At 47.2% G+C, this 20,747-nt stretch overlaps 1 long non-coding RNA gene across 1 annotated transcript; it reads left to right on the forward strand.

Moving 5' to 3' along the window:
* The first annotated feature begins 17,409 nt into the window (after positions 1–17,409).
* On the forward strand, positions 17,410–19,962 carry LOC119155516. Its single transcript, XR_005106742.1, has 2 exons — positions 17,410–18,745; positions 19,708–19,962. It is a non-coding gene; the product is annotated as an uncharacterized LOC119155516 (long non-coding RNA).
* The last annotated feature ends 785 nt before the right edge of the window (positions 19,963–20,747 follow it).

The following is a 20,747-nucleotide window of genomic DNA, read 5'->3' on the forward strand; positions in this document are numbered from 1 at the left end:
ATCATGAAATAGGAAAATATTTTTTTTACATGCCTTTTGCCATTTAAAATTATTTTATTCTTATGGGATTCAAGCAACTGTCCCTTAAAGCATGCCAGGGGCATGTGAATGATAACGCAAAAAGCAGCAAGGTCTGAAAAGACACATACAAAAACTCTCTTGAATTTTTAAAATTTTAAAAGCATGAGCTTATAACTGCAAAGATGTATCTAACTATTTGGCTTTAAACCATCTTTTCAATTTAGTTGTTCTTCACTTTTTAGAAAAAACTATTTAAGGTATATAGTAATAAAGCATAAAATCACATTTTTCTCATACTGAATGAGATTCACCTATGTATTCAAAGGGTCACATACAGGATCCACAATCCCCAAACTCAGACCCTTTTCCAGGTCCCATCTTACCTTCTATAGAAAGCTCTTGCAGATTTGTAAAACAAGTAGCAGTCCATTATCATTTTCCAAGACTTTTAGTCACCCACAAGTGACTGCGGGAAAGAAAAATGGAACCAGACAAAGAGCAAGAAGAGTTCATAGCATAGTGTAACAAGTAACAGTACAGCAGCAAGCAAGGTAAGAAGCGATATTTACAGACAGGCTGCACTTAATCAATTGAAAACATTTAATATATACAAATGCTTTCCAGCTGCCTAAAACCCAGTAATTACTGCTAACTGGTTGTGTGCATAACACTCACAAGGAGCATTTATAAGCTGTTTCTTTGGCACAGAATTATTTTAACATCCTTATAGTTCATATCCCATTTATAACCTAGTTTCTGGTCACTGTATGTACTACAAGAGATTTTTCCTTTTCTCTGAGTTGCAGGAAAAGGAGACTGGAGCTGCTGTGCATGAGCACTGGATACATTTCAGTTTAGGATATTTCTTTGACAGTAAAGGACAAGATGAGAGCATAGACAATCCATAGTACTCCAATGAATTAACATCAGATTACTTTACACAGTGGCTGTGACAAGCAGTAATTTGAATCCAAACCACATAGAAGGCCTAATTCTGCTCAGGCATAAATTGGAGCAACTCCACTGAAGCAAATCCAACGTACTGCAGATGCAGCACAGGATGTGCACGCTGCAGTTCCGGGCATTGCGGGTCCCAGCAAAGGACCCTGTGAAAGCACGGCACTGCATGCAGACGTATAGGCTCTGCTTTCTGCAGAAAACCTGGCGCCTTGTGAAAAAAATTCACCAACAACTTTATGACAGGAACAGTACCACCCATGGGGACAAATACCAACCCCAGCTCACTCATCCACAGCACCAGCTCCTCCCTGCAAGGACTGCACGTTACAGCTCTAACCAAAAACTGCCCTGACACATTGTAGAGCTCCTGTCCTAGGATCACTTCTCCAGCACAGCAAAAAAAGCTGTAACACTTCTCCTTGAGACCTTCCGTGCTGCTGCAAGTAATGTCCCCCTGCGGCACATGACACCCATGCCAGCCCTGCACCACCACAGCCCCTGCTGCTCCATTCCCCATCTCTTCCCCAGCCTTCCTCTTCCTAAGCCAGTACGTAACCGGGACTGATGGCAGGTTTTTTCTGTTTCTTTTTGGTCCATGTTTACAGGCTGCTGGGACTCAGAGGTGGAGTTCGGGTGCGTCAGCACCTCCATAAGCACGTCAGGGGAGAGGTCCTGTGCTCACAGCCTGACCGGCCGAGGCAGGGGGAGTCTGCACAGGGACCACAGTCCCCAACACCGCTGCCTCCATCCTCCACCAACACCACGGCCTCCATCCTCAACCAACGCCGCCGCCTCCGTCCTCAAGTTCCTTGCCATTCTTGCTCATTCCCTCTGGGTGTGAGGAGCTGAATACTTGTGCATTAACTTACCAACAACATCCATTTACATTTTGGCAAAAACTCGAAGGCAGTTGTATCGTCACCTATGTCTGCTGTGACTACAAAAAAGTAATTGCATGTATAATTTGCATATGCAAATTATTCCCCAGATTTCATTAATCTGTTCCTAAAAATGCTGCCAAGGAAGTGGGAGGTCTGTTTAACGATAGATTCAAGAGGGTAAATTAATTGTTATTTAATAGAGCAATTCTTCCATGTTTATTTAAAAGTCTTTCCCCCAGCCACTGGTGCACCATTATCAGATTATATAAAATCTGATCAGGCTATCAGATAATTGTACTTTTGTATGAACCAACAAATGCTTAATGAGTTTCATTTTAGAAACAAAAAGATTCATATTACAGGAGATTAATGCTATGAAAAAATATCTATATTAATACCTCAGCAATAAGGGATATGAACTAATGGATAGATGACCCAGTTACAAAAATGTGATGGTTTTAAAAAATTCAATATGATGTATTTTTAAACCTCACACTGTTAAGTCTTTGAATATATTTCAATAAAGAAGCCTTCTGTTATGCAAAAATGTTGTACATCCTGGCACAGAAACATGAATTTGATTTTAATTGAAAGAAATCTTGACACCCTCTCACCTAGGAAGCAGGGTTATATTTCTTAACGAAGCCAGCATTCACAGTCCTGATGGCCATACCCCTGGCTGCCTGCCTGAGTTCCCAGCCAGCAGTAAGGAAAGGTGCTCTGGTTGAAGATAGAAAGATAAACTGCTTTCCACCATCCCAGCCATTCCTTCCGCCTCCAGGCTGTGCTGCTGAGCAGCTGGGGCCGTCACCAAGAGGGAGAGCTCAACGGGAAGGAAGGGGTCAGCATCCACCACCACCTCGGCAGTGCTCCAAGCGCTTCCCTGACAGCGTCCAACAAAAAAAAAGTCTTGGGGAAAAGAACATCTCCACATCCTCACCCAACCTACAACTCTATATGCAGCATCTCTAGTTTCCATATTGCATATTTAAGCAGTTCTATATTCTTTTTAAGAACTTAATTGAGCACAAATTTAGTCTTCCATTCATTCTAAGAATAAGAAAAATGCCCAAATGAAATATCCTCTAATGAACAGTATTTCCTTTTCTCTTATTCCATAAGTTCTTCTGCTCACTTACCCAATTATTCCTCCCTTCTCTATCCAGTTCCTACACTCAGCTCCAAAGCAGCCAGTCATCGCTTGTTTTCTTCATTCCTTCACCAACAACCCCACCAGCACCCAACAGAACCACACGGGGTGACTCGTCAGAGCACGGGGTTTCAGGCGAGAGGCACTCAGCTCGGGGCCTGACCTCACACCATCACAGCGAGAATGCCTTCATCAAGGAAGTTGAGGCCACGTCAGCTTCACAATTTTTAATGCTGTGTCTCATTCAAGGGCAAAGAATTTTTGGGGAAGCTTGAAAGGAGACTGAGAAAAGGAAAACCAAAGGTTTGTCTTAAGTATTTCCCTGTTGTCTTATCATGCCATCACAGTGAGTCAGTAGGTCAGAGGCTTGTAAATACTGTCCTACCACATCTCTTTGGTTCTTACTCAGTCAAACCTTTCTAAAATATTTAAGTAATCATTTTCCATCTCTATTAAAACAACAGATGGAATTCCCAACCTTCAATTTTATGTCAGGATTCTGCAGCAATTTATTAACAGCTTGAACTCTGTTCTCTTGAGGGTTTAACCTGACGGTTGAACCCAATTACATTACAGTCCTTTGTTCATCAAGGGACATATGTAATATGATATTAAATATGAAACAACTCATGCCTGAATAATGTAGTCTTTGTGATAGAAATTGATGGAGTATGGAAGCCCAAATTTCAAGCACACAAACTGTTCTGATCTTATATCACAAAAATTCAAGACTAATTCCGCTGCTGTCAGCTGACTTACTAATGTAACACTAGCATAAATTAGAGCTGAATCACGGTTTGTCTTCCTCTTGTATTATCATCAAGCCATTCTGAAGTCCTAGTCATGGAGCTTACTCCCAGAAATAATATACATTTAAATCAGTATACACCTCCTCCATATCATATCAGTCCCATCAATACAATCTAGGGGAAGCCCTCCCCACACATAGCACCCAGGCTAAAATTTCGTGCAGTTCAAATAGTGTTTCAACATAGCACGGAAACCTCCCACACAGGGTCAGGAATCCGTGGCAGATGTATTTGCCATTGTATTTTAAAATCACTCTCTATAAACCAACTTTGACAAGTTAACATGTTCCTTTTTCCATTACGAATCCTCCCTTCCTACCCTACTTTTCGTCCTTGCCTCACAATGCAAGCCTTGAATGTTTGTTACGGTGCTTCTCCCACAGATTGCTCCTAGTCCTACACTTCATGGATGGCGTGCCATTCCTGAGCTCATCCGTCAGGCTCAGGTGCTCCTGCTTTATACCCATGTTCCGAATGCACTTCCACTGCCACACTACAGATACATTAAAAAAACAATTAACAAGGTAGACCAATGAACATCTAATAACCAAGCAACCTGATATGCAGAAAATGTCACCTGCTAAAGAGTTGTTGGTTATTTTGAGATAATTTACATTTTCATTTTAAGGCTCAGTGTCCAGCTGAAACATTGCTGTCAAACAGTTCCCTAGTAACACAAGGGAGCAAGTGCATTCCTTTTCATGGTCAGCTATAACTATAGTAGCAAAGGAGCATATTTTGAAACATCTGGAGCACTTAAATTAGCAGGCTGTCAGCATTCTTTGCGTACTGTAGAAGGGACAAGGTGGGTCCAGTCGCATCTCCCTGAACTGTGGATCTCGAAACCGCACACCTAAAGTACGACAGAATCAGTTTAGCAGCCACAGAGGAAAAAGCAAGCACTTCAAAAGCACAAATAACTTCAATGCAAGACAGATGGTTTAGATTCATTGTACTTGAGAAGAATACAGTGACTCGGCTATAAACAGAGGAACTGGCAGCTTGGGTCTAGGTACCTATCTAAATACAGAACAATTCCACACATTGTACTCGAGGGGAACAAGCTTGAATACAACCAGTTGCTGTGATGCCTTAAAAAAACCATCACTTGCCCTGACCACAAAGTCCCACTTAAAAACTTAGTAGATAGCGCACTCCTTACGTATTAAGCCTGGAGATAACCATGAAGACCATATCTCTTGCTTTGCCAGATGTCAATCGCTAGAAGAACTGTATTTTTACTTTTAGTTCAGATAAAATGCAGTTTAAAGGCTGCAATTCTGTTTCTAGCCCATGAAGTAGTTTTGCTGCCAGCTCTAAAAACTTTAAAACCAAGACTGGATTTTGAAATTCTTTTATCAGAGAGCAATAACACTTTCTTTATGGTTCAGTTTATCACGTGTAATTGCCAGTGTTAATCTATGCAGAGGTATTCTAAATCCCAGGCCTAAAGAAACACTAACCTAGTCCAAGTTTTTGTTTCATGGAGCTGAGTAGAGGTGGAGCACACAGTTGGGTTTGTGAAGGAAGTCTAGGAAGTTTTTAATTATTGCCTTTTATATGGGGTGGTCCCCACTCCTTTAGATGCTTAAAGCTTGTCATATTTTTCAAGTACCTTTCTGGTATGAATTTAAAATCCACTCAGAAATCTCGATGACTGACTCCAACCCAAAGCTCAGTACAGGAGGGCTTGGCCTGCATTGCTCGGAGTGCGTCCACCCACCTGACAGTCCCCTTTGCCTGGAAAGGGCAAGGGTTGCTTTGGGGGGTTAGTCCCTTCCACGTGAATCCTTGGCATATGCAGCAAAGCACCAAACCAAACCCAAGGGTCTTCTGTTTCTCCTGCCCTTGTTCACCTCTGCCACTCCCACCCATTGTAAAATAATCAGCCTTTCCCCCCCTGCCTTCTACAAAACATGAGCCCAGCAGTGCTTTTCTCTTCACAAAAGATGTTTCACCTCTGAAAATCAGTCATTTTTTCCCTTGGAACTCCTCATGCTGTCCAAGCTGAACTGAGACTAAGACTACTACTTTAATCATTCAGTTGTGCTTTTGGTGTTTAAGCAACCACTTTTGACTGCAGAGATCACTGCAGTTGGAAGGCACACACAAAAATCTCTGTGTGTACATATCAGTCTGCCACCTGTTAAAATAACAGTAATTTAAGATTATGAAGGGAAGCGTTGGAAGCCCTGCCCCAGGGCCGGGGGGCAGCCCTCAGTCAGTCCCTTGGTGCATGCGGTGCTGCGGCAGATTTGATACAGAAGGAATTGCACCAAGTCTTCAACCAAACGAGTATGAAATTTAGATCTGAAATGAAAGGTTTGCTTTTGTGACAGAGCAAATATTATATTGATGACTCCTTAAAGCGTTGTTCCTGTCTTGTCACACCAAAGCCTGTCAAGCCCCTGCCCTCCCAGCAGGCTGGGTGACATGCTGCTGCAGCCTCGCCTGTCCGTCTGTGGAAGTCGGATGCTCCTCACTCACCCACAGACTCCATCTCACCAGATAACAAGGCTGAACTCCATGCTGGAGGTGACCTGTGGCTTACACAGGAACAAGTGAACTAGTTAAGAACTTCCAGCTCTCAAAATACACATTTCAAGACTTCAGGGAGCTGACTTTGGAAGTGCTCTGTTATGCCTTTGTCCCATTCACTGCATAGCAGGAGCCAAAGTCTCCTGAGCTGTGAAGTGTGTCCTCATCTGTCACACCTGCCTGTGGGGAGTGCTGGAGCCCCCACGGGACAGGGGTCAACAAGCTCCGGTCCTCAGTCTCCTGAACTGCATACACATTGGGGTGGGGGGGGTCCTGCTGGGAATTATTTCCCCCTGTCATTATGAGCAGTGTAATTCAGTAACACATTCCACAGCGTCAATGAGAATGGGGTTTTTTTATCAGATATCTTTAGTCAGCAACACACAAACCAGAAAGCATCTAATAAGCCATTGTTCTACAGCCATGGATCAGCCACAGTATCAAGGAAGATAGTGCAACAGTTAATTAATAATCCATTTCAGTCCCAGCTAATATTTATGATCCCTATTGTAAGGCAGGTCAAACTTCCCACTTAAGAGTAAAGTATATTTACCCTTTACAAAGAGGACACAAATACTTGCATAATCCAAGGTTTCTATCAGTTCAGACTCTTGCGTATTTAAGTCATGTGCAAAGTCAGGGTTACTACAAACTCAGCTTTGATATGCTATCTATTGGACTATCACCAAACATGAAGTAATTTTGGGTATTGTTTTATTAAATGCTCCAGGGATATTTTTAAAGCACATTGCCTATAGAGAAAGAGAAATAAGAGACATACCTCACCACCTGCATTATCAAAACATCAGCCACACAGCAAAATTTAGCAACTGAAAAGTAAACTGTACATGAAAACTCAAGGGGATCTTCAAAACCTGATTCTTTGGAAACTGTTGTTATGTCAAAGTGGCACTGTCATACAGCGGAAGGGGCAGGGTCCAGAAGACAGAGAAAGACACATCCCGAGTTGACACCGAGATCTTTGAAAGCCCAGCGCAGCAGCTCAGTGCCTCGGCAGGCTGCTGCGCCATACCTGGCCTCGTCCTCCCACACACGAGGCTGCTCTCAAACCCACTCAAGGCAACGAGAGTGACATCTTTGAAGAGCTGAAACTGCACCCTATAAGGGGAATTTTACAGAAGTCACTCTGGGTAGTAGGTGTTTTATTTCTAATTGACTAGAAAAACAGCTATTATCTTCCTAACCCTTTTTTTTTTCTTCTTCTTCTGCAGCATAACAAACAGTGACTTATTCCTATGAAATTGATTTTGTTGCTTTTCTGTTATAGCCAAAGAAAAAACATAAAGGCTACAAGTTAGTTGTAAATGCAATAGTGCTCCTTGGTAACCAGTCAAACTTTCCCCTAGAGCCTCAGGTCTCTGTTCAATAGACACCAAGAGGCACAGGCAGCTGGGGAGGTAGGGAAAAGGCCAGACAGACTTTGTGCTCCTTGGGAAAACAACAATATTAATTTTGCAGTTAAAGATTTCTTTCCTATTTTGTTGTTATACAATACTATTTCTACATAAAACTACTGGGTTTGGGGTTTTCTCATATACACAGCAAGAGAGCTCATGATGCATCCTACCCTGGAGCACTACCTCAAGGAAAAAAGGAGTCTGGTATCAGGCTGGCAGCATTCACATGAAATCCATGCTCTACTGGCAAATATTGATCCCTCTGAGCAAGAATAAGTGAATTTCACTGATCCAGTCAGGCAGGTGTCTTATCCTGTAGGCAATGAGGGAAGGGAGAAAAGCTCTCTGGAGACAGGGATCCACAACTTAAACTGAATAGGTTAGAAAAGACACTTGACTATCTCAGCCAAGAGCTTTTTATTAGATTTTTTTTTAACTGTTCTGTAAAACTGTTGGCAGACATAGGTAGAATTCAGGGAAGAGACATTTCAGATCCCAGACCTCAAAGCTACATACAAGAGCAGAGGAAAGCATTAACAGCACTACCGCAGAAACAGTAGAAGGGATCTGTAGATGACACAGCTCTGCACTCCAACAGTGGCTCTAGGTCCCTGAGGAGCAAAGTAAAACAGACCTCCAAATTTCTTCTTTCAGTCTGAGTAAACTTAAAAAAACCCCAAACAACTGTACTTTCCTTTAATAGACTATTCCCAGGTGCAAGCAATAGAAGTCTTAATTAGTTAATGTTTATACTAATCAATTTAGGTCATAGGAAGATGATTGTTTACAGTGTTCTGCTAAGTCATAACAAACAAGCACTGAAAAGAAAAGCATTGAAAAGTCTGCAGTGCGCAGCCAGGCGCTGGGCGCAGGGCGGAGGGAGCAGAGCCCCCAGCCGCCACATTTGTTTCCTAGTTCATAAGACTTCAGGAGCGACATCCCACTCTAAAATGAGGTACATAAAAAAAATATCATTTCATCATCACCATATCGTAATCAAATAACTGGTAATGATGTCAAGGCAGCCATTCTTAATTACTCATTTTAAAAGCACAGAAATATTAGGGGAGAGATTACTCAAGGGTGGATGCAGCCCTCAGTGGGGGCCGGCAGCTGTGTCCCCATGCCGTGGGCCATCCCTCCTCAGCACAAGGCACAGTCCCTCAGACCCCCTGAAGCCCCCCAGCAGCCCCCAGCGCTCTGCTTTGCACTGCGGCCAGTGAGGCGGTGATAACACCCCCGTGTTGGGCTGCTGCAGAGCAGGGCTCCCAGCACCAGGGCTGCCGCTCCAGCATCCCCCCTCCCCTCACCAGCAGGCTGGGGGTGGGCAAGGTCTTGGGAGGGGGCACAGCCAGGGCAGCTGACCCAAAGTGGCCAAAGGGATATTCCATACCGTATGACATCTGCTCACATATAAAAGCCAAGGAGAAAGGGGGGGGCATTTGGTTTTTTGTGATGTTTGTCTTCTGCAGCAACCACTCAGCACACCGAAGCCCAGCTTCCTGGGAAGTGGCCAAACATGAAGGAGAGAATAACATCTTTTGGTTTCCTTCGCTTCCATGCATGCGACTTCTTCTATTGCTTCATTAAACTGCCTTCATCTTGACCCACAAGGGGGGGGCGGGGGTCCATCCTATTTTTCTCCCCCCTCCCCCATTCTGCTGAAGAGGGGAGTGATAGAGCAGCTTGGTGGGCACCTGGTGTCCAGCCAAGGTCAACCCACCACACCTTGGTAGAAATTTGTGCCAACCACAGTCAGCAGCAGCTCATACATAAGACTCAGCCTGTTTCAAACATCATCTGAGCTATTTTTTTTCCTTCCTAGTGCCAGCAGAGATTAAGATCTTGAGTAAGGGCATCAGCATTACAGTAAGGGGAAGGCAGTCTTGAAAGGGACATAGACCCCATTAAAAGAGCTAACGCCCTGCAATCAATTGAAATGCGTTCAACACCAAAAGTTGTCTACAGTGTTGAAGAAACATGCACAAATTGTGCTACTCCATCAAAACCTACCACTGGAGGCAGCAGCTAAAGAAAAGGTTTAAGTTTTTGCTAAGATTAAAGCACCAGCCATAATGACTTTTGTGGTTTACCAGCTTCTTTTGCTTAAACCACCCAGCAGCCGTGAGGCGTTTGTAGGTTGCCCTTTTACCTGTTGCAGGATAAGTCAGCTCTCAGTTCAATTTGTAGCTTCTGAAATTAAAATACAGTTACACAATACTTCACTCCTAAATACTTCCCTCCTGAAAGAATACCACCAATACATATACTCTACTCCAAATAAAAAAACCACCAACATCAGAAGTAAGGAAGTCCAGTAATCACTAGCATCTGTTCATAGATGAAATCTTATTGAGGTCCCTTTAGGATAATATTGGTTCCATCGCTTTCCTACTGAAAAAAACACCCTGCCAGGGGTATTCAACAGATAATCTGCTTTCAAGCTCAGGAGCAAACACAGACCCACTTTCCAGCAGTACCTGGCAGGGCACTACAAGGCACCACCAGGTCCTTGGGGAGTGAGGGTCCTCTCCTGGGTGCAGCAGGGCAGGGTCTCACAGATGGAGCCGAGCCAAGCCCAGCAGGGAGCAGGGTGGGCTGCAGGCTGTAACCAGGCAGGGCCTTGGTGGCAGAGCAGGTCCAAGGCCAAGCCAGCACACCAGCAGGTCAGTTTGGATTGGCAGGACCCACAGCCAAGCAGGTGAACAGCAACAGCAGCACTTTGAAGACCACCACCCCTGCACACAGCTAGAAGAGGGACAAGCAGCCCAGGGCTGAGCTTAAATAGAGCCCTGGGCAGGGTGGGGGTCTAGGTGAAGCTGCTCAGGGCACTAAGCCTTGTTGGTGCCCTCAGGGACTGAACAAGTATTTCTTCTCCTTCCAGCTGCCAAATGCATTTTCTATTACTTTGTTCAGGTTCAGGAGAAAGATGCATATATGTCTCATATATGCACACACAGAATAAAACCCTCTCGGCATTTTCTCCAGCACGTTCTTACTGTTGAAATTAGCTAATCCATCTGCATTCACTCCTGTAGGAAAGTCTTCACCATCTTGCTCAGTAAGTGCCTTCACCCAAATAATTGGGAGTTTCTGCCCTACAGTAATGTGAGGTAGTTTGTATCATCAGTTTGGGTTAAAAACAGTATGATAGAGACTCCCTTTTTCACTGGAGCTTCCACCAGTATCATCACCGTTGAACTGTGCTAGTGATGAAAATTTATTTCTCAGTGTCCATAGGGCACAATAAAAGAAATGTAATAAAATGTTCTGTCCAGAGGCGTGACAAGATATTCCCTCCTCCTACCTCACACGGATGAAAGGGATCTGGGGACAAATATGTACACAGTCTCGGCAGACACCGGCAGGGTGGCTTCAACCAACAGATTCCAGATTACAAGGATTATGTCTCTGGTGTACACACCACTAAAAAGTCTTTCCAGCTTGCCAGAAATCAGTCCTGACAGAATCCTGTTATACCACAAACACAAGTGTATCGTTCTTTATTTGCCCACGTATTACATGAACGCTGTTTTATGCTGACTGCTACTTTAGGTCACAGATAAAACAAAATGTTCAATGCTAGTAGACTGAATTAGCTTATTTTAACTTAATTTTTTTATTCACTTAAATTATTAGCTTAGGTTTGTGGGGGTTTTTTCTGCAGGAAAGACCATGAAACCTCTGAAGTGCTGCATCTTTTCCTTACTGGAGCTAAAACTATGTAATAACTGTAAATGTTCTACAAGTGCTTCCAAATATTTGGTTTGTGTATTCATTTGCAATCCTTAAAAAAATAGTCTTAGAAGATTATGATCTCTTCTTTTTCTGTGAGAGAACATAATCTTCATCCAACTTGCCGAAGAAAGAGACACTCTTCCCAAGGGGAGCCCTTGACATTCCTGCATTCCTTATACAAACAAAACTGTCAAGTCCTTACAATGCCAGTGCTAGTCCTTGCAATGGACTCCCTCTGTATGTGCTAGAGAAGAAGCAATGAATCATAGCGGAAAACACAGACTAAAGCAAATCAGCCTTTTCACATTAAATGCTACCATATAGAGCATTTCAGTTAGTTGATACTGATACCATAATTTTGTATGTTGGCAATTGCATGTGCAATACATAACAGCAAATTACTGCAATCGCCAACTGTTGAGTGCTTCTGATTCATTAGCTACTCTTTGATCTAAAAATTATATTCTCCTATCAACAGTTAAGTACCATAAATGTACATTAATTTAAATGACAAGGGAGATAAGATTACATAACACAACAAAAAATAACGAAAGGGAAAAAGCGCAGCAGAGAGTAATCATGCATTTAATGGCAGTCTCCCCATCATGCTCTTTCCTTTTCTTGCTCGCTCCCTGTAAAAAGTGCAGTGGTTGTTACTGCTAAGGAGAATTTGACACTACAACATTTCCTCAGACCCCTGAGATCTCCCAGATGCCAGTGAACGTTTCAGACTGCTCCTCTTTCCCAGTTTCCTTGACTTCCAAATGCTCTGTAGGCACTGGGCAGTCTATCTTTCATGAAGACACATGCAGAGCACTTACATCTATGTAGCTAGATGACTTGAGATGATATCCAAGACCCAATTCTCATGTTTGCTAAGGTTCTCTTACATCATGATAAAGTAAAGCAGCACTAGCAGGCATCAGGTTCTCATAATTGCATAATTGCCTGCTTTTTCTCTGGCTAAGAGTGCAGTGGTGATGTGAGGAACACCAAGAGAGAAACCAGAGTCAGATAGTAGCAGTGATAATCAGTCTTAAACAAAGCTAAGGTATACATCAACTGTATGCTCATTAATTACTTTGTTGTTACTGTGCTCAGATGTCCCAATGGCACCACGCCATGTAGTAGTACACGCACCAACACAGCCGCTTTACCAAATGTAGATATGCTCCATTTAGCATTATAATGTGCTTTTTAATGTATCAGCACATAGAAAACGAAAGGATATTTTCCTTTCTAGATTTAAAAATACATGTCATGGCTAAGCTCACAGCTGACTGTATTATCTAGTGTAGACAGCTGAGAATGTGAGAAGGTTCACTAAAAAACAAATTTTACAAAAACTTCTTATTCTCTTCAAAGAAATGTTAGTCCATACCAAAAAGCACAGTCTATTAAAAGATGCTCAATAGGATACACTGCATATTCTCCAAATGTCTGTCACAGATGGCTTTCTGTCTGTAACTATGATTTGAAAAAATACTGATTTATGTCCCACAGAACACAGGAAAAAAAAACAGAAGGAAATCAGTGCCAGCCACTAGAAAGGAACAGGCTTTACTAAGTAAATGGCAAATCTGTAGGAAGAGCTCCTATTACTCAGGGCTGAAACCTTCCTAACATCCAGAGGAGAGGGCTGAATGATGTGCAACATGTCACCATGGCCTTATTTAGGGACTGCTGCATTGGAAGGGCTGCCAAACAAGAGGAAGCTGTTGGACCACAGGAAAAGTAGGTTAAGATGTTTACTTCTATAGCTCAGAAGGCACATGCGTAGAAAACCCATAAACAAGCACTAATCACAGCATAACACTGCCCACCTAGTGACCGTATAACCCGTACCAGCAGCACTGAGAAATGACAGCATCCTGGGCTGCCAGTCCAAAGAATTTACTAAACCTTTCCTGGGATGACTTACTGCTTTTACAAATGTCAGTTTTCTGGGTTGTGTATGGAGGTACCAAGTGGCAAAGCAAGCAGACATATTTCCATGGACGTGCCCTAACAGAGACAATGCAGAGGATGCTCCCCGTGGCAGGTGACGCTCATTCCCACTGCTACCAAAGTGTGCTGTAAAGGTAGCGCATTCAGCGACAGATCTAAGGAAGCCCAACATTTTTGAAGAGTTAATTCCACAGTCTCCTGAAAAATTCCCATCATCTTGGAGGACTTGGTAGACTGCAACAGAAAGTTTACCGTCTGATAGTCTCCAGACATACAGCATCTGATACAACCTTTTCTATGGGCCCCTGCTCAACGCCCTAAGCAGTATCTCATCACATGCAGCCACACAAACCTAATGGAAGATACAGCCATGTGAGAATAAATTTCGGCAACATATTTCCACTGAAACAAAGGGTTCCGATCCTTTTGTGGCACTCCACCTTGAATTCAATCACTGAACCTGACTTAAAATCCTTGTTATCGAAGCACTGTCTTCCACATGATTTTTACGAAGGAGCAGCTCAAGCCTGTGACAGAGCGTTCTGCCATCACGTGTCAGGGCCTGCTGCCTGCAGCAAGCAGTGGCAGCACTGCTCGGTCAAAGCCTGATCTGTATCTCAAGAACATAGTTACTGGTTATTCTCTGAAACAAAGCAATTTGCTCACACCTGCAGACATTTCTGGCCAAAGGGACCAGTACATGCCTTACCTGCCAATCCTTTTTTACTCTCTCTAAGAGTACCGGTTTGGTGGTTCGAGATAAATTAATAAAACTGGCTCCTCATTTTTCATTAAAAATGCTTTTTTCATTGAAAAATGAGAATTTGTCAAGGTGCTACTGAAGTTGAATCCTACAAGGATTACGGAGCTGGGACCAACATCTGCAAAAATGAGCCTCGTTTTATTGCATTCAGCTAACTGAAATATGTAACTCACCTAAATACTCAGCTGGGAAACCTGCATATCTTGACTTTTTGACATCTTAGTATATACAGATTTTCTTAAATCATCATCTGTGTTATGGTCAGAATTGCTAAACTGCTTAATCCACCAACTTGGTCTGTAAGGACAAAACTGAGTAGCTGTGATTCAACACTCCATCTACACTCCCTGTACCAAATCCCTTCTCATTCTTTTCTTTGTCATCCAAACTCAGCTGCAATGCCTATCCTGAATATACCACTTTTTTTCAAATAAGTTCCAATAATATGGTACATAAGGTATAGAATTTAAGTTAGTTAAGGGCCTGTGTCTCTATGGCCATTAAGACCTAGATGTGTGCGCTGAAGTTTGGAGCAGTATTTCCAAAAGACTCCTGTGGGGCTTGAGCCAGGTCGCTTCTTCCATTGCAGCACGTCAGGATCTACATCAGTGGTATTTACACTACACTGGGTATTTAAAGGCAGAATCAGTGATATCAGGAGGGAACCTGCACAGTCATTTATAACTGAAGATGTAAATGTCAGGTGAACTAAGATTCTACCATTGGTTTAACTGCTGATTTCCTTGATTATTTTTCTAGAGGTCAGTGATAAGGAAATGATTTTATGGAATGTGACCTCCAGTGGAAGGAGTATTTATATGAATTATGAACTAGACTGATGATGATTCATACATCAGACAAATACAGTCTTAGGAAAGAAAACAAGCTTCCAGATTAGGCACCAATATTTGCACACATTTTTGGATACTGCAAAGCACCACACAGAACATTACATGAATTTATAAATAAATTAAATGCCTGAAACCAATTTGATGCAGTTAATCCTAAAGAGAATTATTTAGAGCTATTCACTGCTGCTGAACAATATGCTTTTCATAAATTCATAGGTGGAGCCAGTATCTCACTGTCTGCAAAGCTGCCCTACATCTTCCTTGTTTTCAGCTCCTTAGAACTGCACCGTTTTTAATATATTAAGCTCCTGTTTTCCAGACTTCTCTTGGCTTTAGGGTAAATATTTTGCAAATTTTTAGGCAAGAAAGATATAACCTTTTGTCGTTGTTGTTTTTTATAAGTAGGTAAGGCTATGAAAAACATATCTTTTTGTGCTCATGTAATAGTTCCAATGACTTTGTCCCCTGCTCTGGAGCAGCAACACATTTGGCAGGAAGATAGTGTGCTAGGAGCTCTGTGTGTTGGGAATGTGCCTTTGGCCAAATAAGTGAAAATGTATCCTAATTTGGCCAAGTCATAAAGTGAAAAACCACGCCTGGCGAGTACCCACATATCCTGCTATACCTGCTGAACACGTGCAGCTAAATTCTCTGATGACTGCATTTCAGTAGAAGCGCTGGCAATTCAGGGTAAAGCACAACTTTATCTGCAGTTTGTCTTCTGGACTGTTCTGGGGTCTTCCCAGGCACTCTGGGTCTGGAACTGGTGACAAGAAGCCTTTTCTCCAGTGCTGTCTGCAGTGCCTGCAGGCCTTAGAGCCTGTGGGAGAGAAAAGCATCTGATGTACACACAGAACCAGCAAGGGTTGGACTTCAGCAGGAGGGAGCAGAGCGTAGGCTTCAACTGAGGCAATGAACTGATGCTCAGCATGGAGGAGGAATAAAGGGACATCTGATGAGCAGCTGTGCTCCCTCAGAACCACCATGTTTGGGAAGGCAAAAAAATAAAGGCTTAAAGAGATGATCACTACCCTGGAACAGGCAACAGGAGAGGAACCAGAAAAGCACTTGGGTCACCTTGAGGCCACAGCTTGAGAAAAAGGGACAAAATCCTTGTGGGCAACCAGAAAAGATTGAGCAAGAAAGTTGGGGTCAAGGGCACGACTGAGCTGGCCCAGCAGCAAGGCCTCAGCTCGCCCAGGCGCCTGCACCCTGGGTTCTCCATGCCGGCTCCAGGCCTCTGGGAGGGACTGGCCCGTGCCCAGCCTGGCCCGGTGGGCTCAGGGCCCAGAAGCCCGGGCAAGGAGCCAGAACTGCTCGGTCGCAGGCCCGGTGGTCAGGAGCGGGACGGGCTGAGGGCTGGCGGAGGCTGCGAGGGCAGCACCGGCCTCCCGGGAAGCACCACGTGCAGCCTGAGGTTGTGCTGAAAGTGCGCAGGGGAAGTAAGGTCGGAGGTAGGTACAGGGGAAGAGAAACTATGTCACTGTACATTGAACGTGGTACCGAAGTGCAGAGGCACAAAGACACAAATGACGGTGGTGCTGACACGTATTTATCTCTGCGTACCCCGGCTAGGGAGTCCTAGCGGCGGCTACAGCAGATGTGCGGCGTGCAGCGTCCCGGGGAGCGCAGCTGCGTTAGACACCCCCAGGCAAAAAGGCACCCAGATACCTGAACAGGGGCACCGCCCCCACCCCTCACCCCCCCGCGCCGAGAGACCCCGGGCGGTCCGGGGCTGAGGCTCCGCTGCTCTCGCCCCGGGCCTCTGCCTCCCCCGGAGGAGCCGCTGGGCCGCCGGCGGTGGGGCTGGGAGGGGGGTCCCACACAGCCGGCTCGGCTCGGCTCGGCTCGGCTCGGCTCGGCTCGGCTCGGCTCGGCTCGGCTCGGCTCGGCTCGGCTCGGCTCGGCTCGGCTCGGCTCGGCTCGGCTCGGGGGAGCGTCGGTAGCTCGGGGGGTCTGTGTCCCACCCCCGGTAGCGGCGAGGAGCGGGGGGCTCCGCGGGGAGGGGTTATCGCCCTGCCCAGCAGGGGCGGCGGGGCAAAGGCGAGCTCCACAACGAGCCCCTCGGCCTTGGCGTGGGGAGCTGGGGCGAGGGGGCGCAGGGGTCGCACGGGGGAGCCGGGCCGCAGCCCCCGGGCCCCGGCTCGCTGCTGCCCGCCGTCAGGGCACGCACCACTGGCGGTGCGGGGCTCGGTGCGCGGCGCGGGCGCCTGGTTGCATCACGGGGGAAATGACCCGTAATCCCGGCAGCTGCGCGCCGACGGGGTCAGCGGGCTCCGCAGCACGGTGCGGCCAGGGCCCGTGCCGGTGGTGGTGCCGGTGCCAGTGCCGCGCCCCCGCAGCGCCCCGCCGAAGGGCACCGGCCGCCGGGCGGGGGCCAGCCCCGCTGTGCCGAGCGGCGGCCGCGTTGCCGGCGCGCCCTGGGCGAGGGGCGCCCCCGGCCCCGGTAGCTGGCGGCTGCCCCGCGGGGAGGAGGGGAGAGCCGGCGGGTCCGGAGCCGTCCCGCGCTGCCCGGCGCCGCTGCTGCTCCCCCGCCGGCGGCCCCGGGCTGGCAGCCGCGGGGCTCCCTGTGGCGTGCAGGCTGCGGGGTAAGCGTTGCTTTTGAGCGAGGAGCTCTGAAAGGCGGCGTCAGGTGAGGGCTGTAACAGCGCGGAACGTTCCGCAGGTAAAATCCCAGGAGCTGGAATTTGGAAAGGGAGGCGGAAACCGTGAAAAGAAGGGGAACGTCCCAGGTGCGAGGGGTGTGAGCGCCTCCCGCGGGCCTCGCGCCCCCCCGCCCGCAGCGCCCCCCCGCCCGCAGCGGCCGCCCCGGCCGCCCCCCCCACTCGGGCCGCCGCCATCGCCGCACGGAGGGCGCAGGGGCTGCCCGCTGCGGGCGGGGCCGCCGCGGGGCGGGCAGGGAACGGCGGGGCCGTGGCTGCCCTGGAGCGGTGGCAGCTCCGCCGCCCTCACCGCTCCGACTTGCCCCCGGCTCTTTACGTGCTGAGGCTTTGTGAGTAAGAGGCGGTCATTTCTCTATAAACGCATGTAAGTAACCACGGAGCCGCCTGGCAAGCCCGTTTCATTTAAGCCGTATAAGAGGATAACATCAAACTCGCTTGCAATGTCCAGCCTCTCAGAGCGGCAGATCCCTCAGAGCTGAGGGAGGCTGGCGGTGCTGCAAGGCTGGCCAGCAGCGCGCTGCGGACCCCGCACCGTTGCGCAGCGCTGTCCGGAGGGGCCCGCTCGCAGAGGTGAACACTGTGGCTTTGCGTGCAGGCGTGTGAGTACGAAGCCCTGCCTTTCGGCTACAGCTTGCACACTGTCTCCGTGACTTTTTAAAATCGTTTATGCTGGGGTAGTGAGAGTTGGCAGCCCATCCTATGTCTTTTACCGTGATGTCAAACGAGTCAAGGACGTTTTAAGTCCAAGGAAGGTCGTTGACGGATTTTCTTGAAGTTAAAATAAAATATTGCAGCATTTGCCATTAGCATTATCTTTTGGAAATAGCATGAAGAGCGCTGCACAGGAGGTACTTAATTGACTGTCGTTTTATAGAAGTTCTGTTCCCTTTGGCAAGTCCTTCACGTCTAGGAAGAGAACCAGCGTGCCAGAAAGTCTGTTTTCAGCAAGCTTTCCCTTTTTTAAAAAAGCCGAGGTGATAGGACCAAGATGGGGTTCGTCACCAAGGTAGGTCAGCTTTTCAGCACCAGCTTTGAAACTTTAGGAATTACATTTTGCAGTGGGACAGAGAAGTGACGCAAGATGTGGGATTCGGCGGAAGGGTGGGTGATTTTCATGAAGCATCAGGGACGTGGTGTCCCAGCTAATGAGAAATACCAGTTTGTATTCTGTACACCCAAGAAACCGGCCTCCCGTGGGAGCGAGCAGCCCAGGTTCTGCTGCTGGCAGTGGAGGCAAGGTCAAGGCCACAGCAGCCCCCTGGCCCGGCCCTGGGTGCTCCTGCCGTCGGTGCCTGTGTCCTCACCTGGGCACCGCGGTGAGCGTGCTGTACCGGGTATGCCCACGGCGTGTGCAACCCACGGGTCACGCGTTAACGCGGTGGGCAGAGCAGGTGAAAGCGGGTGATGGACGGCTGGAACCGGCACGGCGTGTGTCCCGGCCGTGCTAGCTTTCCTTTCTTAAAGTTCGTGCTGCCGCCTGAGTGGCGGCGGGGACCTGCTTCTTTCATGAAATCCCCTTTGGTACTTCCCTAAGGAGAGTTGTCAGGAGCAGGGCTTCGGGGATAAAAACTTTCAAACGATCGGGACCTATTTACAGGCGACACTGAGAGGCTGGGATCATCTCCTGCTCCTGGTGCTGTGCTGCACCCTTAGATGAGCTATTTTCGGAGCTGCGGTATGGAGAGCATTTTTGCAGTTGCACACAAAATAAAGAAGTTTAAGAACAAAAGATTGTTCTGGACAGTCAAACTAGAATGACTTGGAAGGCTACATTTAGGAAGTGGTTTCTTGGACACTAATTAGGACCATTTGCTTGGGGTTGCCATTATTTTCCTTTTAGTCTGGAGGGCACAATAGATCAAATGATTTATATATCATTAACAATTCTTGTTAACCATAAGTAGGGTTGGGCTTTTCCATACTGATTACTGAGTAATGCAATGACGACTTGTTTTATTTCTTCTGCAGTGTCCATGAGAGCAAGTTAACCTGAAAGACCAGTCCAGAAAGAAGCGCTTCAACTCTTTGGGGTTTTTTATTTTTATTTTTATTTTTTTAATAATGTGTGAATATTAACGTATTTCATTCTGCGAAAGCGGCTGCGAAACCGAAACCCATCAGCTCTTTGTGGCTTGCGCTGCTGGAATACTGGCATTTGCTGTACCTGATCCTGGCTCCCAGTGAATGCATTTTAATTGTAATAAAACACAAACGGAACCATAACCATATGTGCATGTGTGTTTTAGACGCCGCATTATTGATCCCCCTTTCCCTTTCTTTTGCGCTACAAGCAACGGGTTACAATCTAATAATACAATTAATTTAACTTTAAAAGGAACGAAGAGCGCGAGTATATGCAATCATTAAAAGCCCACGGTTTTATTTAGCGTTACTTTTGTATGCACCGAGAATTGTTGATGACAGTGGTGCGCCCAGGCGTTTCGGCTGTTGAGAACGAGGGACGACGGCTGTGTGGTGCTGTGCTGGGTGCTGTGCTGGGTGCTGGGTGCTGGCTGGGTGCTGGGGGCTGTGCTGGATGCTGGGTGCTGCGTGCTGGGTGCTGGGTGCTGAGGCTGGGTGCTGGCTGGGGGCTGGCCGGGGGCTGGGGGCTGGGGGCTGTGCTGGATGCTGGGTGCTGAGGCTGGGTGCTGGATGGGTGCTGGGTGCTGGGTGCTGGATGGGTGCTGGGTGCTGAGGCTGGGTGCTGGCTGGGTGCTGGGTGCTTTGTGCTGTGCTGAGCGCCCCGCGGGGGCCGGGCGCTGGTGCCAAGGGCGGAGGCGGGTGCCCGGGGCAGTGGCCGCGCTCCTGCGGGGACCCTCCCTCGGGACTGAGCCCGTCCCCTGCGGCCGCTCCGGGGGGCGCCCCGGCGCCTTTGTGCCCTGAGCCGCGGGGTGCCGGAGCCCGGCTCCGCCGCCCTGCCAAGGGCAGGCGGGGGAAGCCGCCGCCGCCGGGCCGGGCCGGGCGGTTCCGTGGCGGGGCCGTGGCCGCCGCCCCACCCCCCGTCCCGG

Source organism: Falco rusticolus, chromosome 11, assembly GCF_015220075.1.
Source record: "Falco rusticolus isolate bFalRus1 chromosome 11, bFalRus1.pri, whole genome shotgun sequence".
Taxonomy (NCBI): domain Eukaryota; kingdom Metazoa; phylum Chordata; class Aves; order Falconiformes; family Falconidae; genus Falco; species Falco rusticolus.